Source organism: Apium graveolens, chromosome 3 (genome assembly GCF_009905375.1).
Source record: "Apium graveolens cultivar Ventura chromosome 3, ASM990537v1, whole genome shotgun sequence".
Lineage (NCBI taxonomy): Eukaryota > Viridiplantae > Streptophyta > Magnoliopsida > Apiales > Apiaceae > Apium > Apium graveolens.
This window is the reverse complement of record NC_133649.1, coordinates 234,099,709-234,105,126: the sequence shown is the minus strand read 5'-3', so window position 1 is coordinate 234,105,126 and position 5,418 is coordinate 234,099,709. Positions and strand designations below refer to the sequence as shown.

At 34.7% G+C, this 5,418-nt stretch overlaps 1 non-coding gene across 1 annotated transcript; it reads left to right on the top strand.

Moving 5' to 3' along the window:
* Positions 1–845: 845 nt before the first annotated feature.
* On the top strand, positions 846–952 carry LOC141716451 (small nucleolar RNA R71). Its single transcript, XR_012573161.1, has one exon. It is a non-coding gene; the product is annotated as a small nucleolar RNA R71 (small nucleolar RNA).
* Positions 953–5,418: the final 4,466 nt, after the last annotated feature.

Genomic DNA, 5,418 nt, shown 5'->3' with positions numbered 1-5,418 from the left:
TTTCTTTCAGTATCAAATAAGGACAAAGTGAATAGCTTTTGATAGACAGCGTAAGTGGGAGATTCGAGCTGAAGAAATTTGGAGATGTCAGGGTGATCAGTACAAGGAAATTAATAGTGAGGTAATGAAATTATATCTAGACAATGTAAATTTTAGAAGGTTAGATTCTTGTTTCATACTATAACCTGCAAGCGATCCTGATTATGAGGGGTTATCTGTATATTTATTTTAATATACAGGCTTTTATTGTTATTTAAAGTTGTGTAGTGACACCCAATCCTGACCCCGGATTTGGGTTGTTACATTATCTTGGTGCATACTGCGGTTGCTGAAAACCAAGGGGGTTGTACTACTTAGCTGGATACTGCTGATAAGGCTGTTGACCGCATTCTGAATGTTGCTCCAACTGAAATTAGGATGATTGCGGTTGTTGGGATGATAGGTGGCTGGCACTAGGTTGCTACGATCGCTGGAAGTTGCTCACAAAATGAGTTGATTCACTAGAAATTGTGCACTGATCAGTCTCATGGGCACCAGAATATAGCTCGCAGACACTGGTGATTTGATTAACTCCATAATTAGTCAAAGTGTCCACCTTCATCGTCAAAGCCTTAAGTTGGGCAGTGATAGGAGTTGCTGCGTCCAACTCCAGAATTCCCGCTACCTTTCCCTGAGTCAGTCTCTGAGAAGGATTCTGGTACTCATTAGCAGCCATTAGTTCAATAAGTTCATAAGCTTCATCATATCTTTTAGCCCACAAGGCTCCTCCTGATGCTGCATCAAGCATAGGTCTAGAAGTAGCACCCAATCTATTATAGAAATAGTTGATAATCATCTAATTAGGCATGCCATGGTGTGGGAACTTCCTTAGCATCTCCTTATATCGATCCCAAGCCTCACACAGAGATTCTCCTGTTTGTTGAGCAAACTGAGTAAGAGCATTCCTGATTGCAGCAGTCTTTGCCATAGGGAAGAATTTAATGAGAAACTTTTACGTAATATCCTCCCAAGTGGTGATAGACCCTGCTGATAGAGAATATAACTAGCACTTATCCTTGTCCCTTAGAGAGAATGGGAAGAGGCGTAGCTTGATAGCATCTTTAGTCACATCATTAAACTTGAAGGTGTCGTAGATCTTGATGAAATCCCTGATGTGCATGTTGGGGTCTTCAGTAGGAGAACCCCCAAACTGAACTGAGTTCTATATCATCTGAATCGTGCTTGACTTGATCTCAAAAGTGTTAGCCCTGATGGCTGGTCTGATGATGCTTGACTGAATGTCATTCATCTTAGGCTGAGAATAGTCCATCAAAGCCTTCATATTTTCTGCTTGATCACCCATCTCTACTAAAGCTGGTTCTTCAACTTTCTCTTCTTCTTCTACCTTCTTTTCTTCCTCGAAAACTTCCTTACGAACTACCACAACTTCTTCCTCGGCTTTATCCAGTGTTCTCTCACGAGTACGCGAACTCGTATACATACACCCTCGCTAGAGTACCTGAAATAAGACAAGGAAACAGATAAGTAACAATGTCTGATTCAATGAACTTTAACGACCACTGATGGAAAATACATAAACTAATAATTAATACTGCAGTCCTCGGCAGCGGCGCCAAAAACTTGTTAGTCGCTAAACACGCGCTAATAATACACGCAAGTATGCGCGTTCGTAAGTAGTATAGAATCTTTTCTAGTTTGTTCCCACGGAAACTGTATTGGTTAACTAATTAATTTACGCACTTAAGCAACAATGTATGGTTATTATTCAATGCTAAGACGATAACAAATTGAGGTTGTTTATAACTAAGAATTAAGCTAACAATTATAACTACGAGAATACGATTAATTAAATTAATATATATGACAAACATGGGATTCTAACTTCATTAAATACTTCATTCAATAGCCTTATTATTTCAACCTTAGCATGCAATGGTGATGACACTAATCAGATAACACAAAACTGATAAATGCCAACTTTCGTTGCACGAATACCATACTACCATACATCCACAAAAGAGATAGAAGCTGAATAGACACCAATTATATTGAGCTTTTATATGTCTATAGAATTTGACAACATAACGGTTTAAGCACAAGTTATCTATCTTGATTATACAGGGAAAGTAAGATGGTTAAAATTACCTACAAATCATGCATAATAAATACATGAACCTATGCTAGCATGGCAAGTTCTAAATCCTTAAATTCACTGTCACTTCATTAAGAATTAACACACTATCTTATAAGTTCACGACGCTCATAAGACGAATACGCACAATCAATACTAGAATATCAATCAATCACCACATACTAAGGCATCGAAACAATTTAACTAAAGAAATCCATAAATAAATCCGCTAGAACCCCACGATAATGATTAACCCATAATCGGACTCATCATCAACGTGGGTTTCGATGAAAGCATGGTATAACAAACGTAGTCTTTATAACGAATAAATAAAACCAAGTACAATACAAGAGTAAGGTTTCACAAGTAAAAAAACAAGATCTTCTTCATCTTCATTGAATCGTGCTAAAAACGGTCTTCTTATGGCTCTCCTTGCGCTCTGGTACGTCTCTCTCATGAAAACTTTCTTATTTGAATATATATAGCAGCCATTTGCAATTTGGAAGTCTCCCCACTTATAATCGAATTAGAATCAGGATTTATATTTTTTGCACCGGCGCGGCCGCGCGCTATTATAGTGCGGGCGCGCTGCCTTTCTGGAATACTGGCGCGGCCGCGCGCTATCACTGTGCGGGCGCGCTGCCTTTCGGGAATCCTGGCGCGGCCGCACGCTATCACAGTGCGGGCGCGCCGTCCTTCTAGGAAAAACTCAGTTTTCATCTTTTTCCTTGCTGCTTCGAGCCGACTTTCCACGAGCTTTTATTCCAACACCACCTTGACACCAAATTAGCTCCAAAACAATGCTACTTTACATGATTCACAATGCTTGAAATGCAAAAACACTAGAAAACAAGTTAAAATACTTAACAACTTGAGTACAAATGCATCAATTCAAAGCTTATTAGAGCACTATAAAGTGCATAAATGCCAGTTAACAGAGTTTCTTTTGAAACTATATTCAGAATATATAAAATAAGTCGAGATAATATTTTTCGACGATTTGAAAGTATTCGAATAACTTTCTGAAAATCAGAAAGTATTTTTAAAGTAGATCTTATGATTTTTAAATCATATTAAATCATTTAATAAATAATTAAATAATTAAATAATAATTATTAAAAAATTAGACCTCGAATAATTATGTTTTAAAAGAATATTTGAAATAATATTCCTCAACTAATTTATGTTTAAATAATTAGGGTAATCTTTAATAATATAATTAATCGAGTGTGAAATAATAAATCATTGGAGAATACTTCTTCTATATTAAATGAATAATTAAAATAATATTCGTTATTCGAGTAATTAAATATAGTTAAGGGAATACGATCTTTGGAAATCGTTTTAAATAAATTTGAGGTATTTTAATACTTCACAAGTGGACATCGAGTCCCTTGGAATAAAATAAGTACGGATTTTTAATCGCCCAAAACATCACCAGAATGACTCCCGGGTTTTCGTTTAAAACTCTGAGTGACTATCGGTCTTATAATTATACATCACGCTCATGATGGCGTTAAAATATTCTACGATATATATACATCGTAACACAATCGCTATTGATGCAAAAACTTAAATACTAGTATCATGGCAAGCATGGCATTTATGCAAAAGACAGTAAAACAATCTTTTTACAACACAACATTATATGGAGTTGGGTCCGTGAACTTTCCTGGGTACTTTGAGGTGGAGGATGCTCTAGGGTCCGTTCGAAAATCTATAATCATAAACACATGTCGTTTCGTTAGATCCCGTTCTTATTTATGGCGACTCGTACATACGCGCTATTTATTAATCATTCCCGCAACTCATTTTACTCTTATTATTTCTTTAAGCACATATTCTTGTCACATTTGCTATCTTTTTGAAATCCTTTACATTCGTTTAAGTCCTTTACATTTCGGTCCTCGGCTCCGTTTACGATTCTTAATGGTTTTCTAATCGCGCGGTCTTGGCTCCGACATTTTTATAAAATTGAGAAATTCTTATTTTTACTTGAAATTACAGTTAATAACTCTAGTTATTACTCTCTGTAAAAATTTCAAGATTTTTGAATATTTTTAAGTCAATCATTTATATTTTACCAAAGTTCGTAATTCGTAGCAGTTTTTGTCTCGTAAATCACTTTTACTAAAACGGTCATAACCTTTGATCCGTAAATTGAAATCAAGCGATTCAAGCACCTAAACGATCCTTATAAAATTTTCTATCATAATCATGTGTTAATTTTCAAGAAAATATAGTTTAAACATTTAGGAACTTCTGCAGAAACTTTAAGTTAAGTTTTGTTCATTTTAACGAGGTAACGATTACGATTCGTGTTTTGTTTACGTCTTAAATCATTATAGCACCATCAACAACCATAATATCATCATCTAAACACTAACTCCTCTCAAGAACATCATGTTCTTGAGGCAACAATCATCAACCTTAAAACTAATTAACTAAACATCAAGATATTAGCAAATCAACCATTAAAACTAGGTTTATAACTAGGATTTCAAAGTTTCTTGAAACTTAAAACATAAATAAAGATTGGTCAAAGATTGTTATTCCCTAAAAATACAAAAAGAATTACAGAAGGGGGGTTGAATGTAATTCCGGCCTCTTTTTGAGATTTATAAAATTTTTTTAACTCAATATATATATATATATAAGTGTTTTGATTTGTAAAGTGCGGAATAAAGAATTAAGTAAATCAAACACAAAGTAATAAAAACGCAAGTCTTTAAAACTTTTTGGTGGATTTGAATGTATCCACCATATATATATATATATCAATTTGAGAACTCTGTGAAGCTTGAATTGGCTCATAGCTGCTTTACAAGTTGAACAAACAAACTACAGAGAAATTCTTGACAAGTACAGTTTTTTCTATTTCTCTTCTAAATGTGTTTGCTTAGTTATTTGTTCTACTAGCTACACTTGGTTTATATATCACCAAGTTTATATGGTAATCAGACAGGATAATAAAACAAAACCTATCAAGTCTAAATCCATGTTACTTCATTACTCTATTCCATCATCTTTGAATATCTTCATAATATCCTGAAAATGGTAATTATAACACCCTCCAAATCTGGGGTATAGATTTGGGGCATTATTAACAACAATTACCAACTAAACCTGCACAAGCGGAATATAAATATAATAATTACCCCGAACTATCACTACTCAGGATCTTTTAAGGTCTGAGTTTAAAAACAAGAATCACATACTACACTTTATTACAAACCCAACTAAATAAAACCTGTCTCAAGAACTCTCTTTGTTACAAAATTTTATTC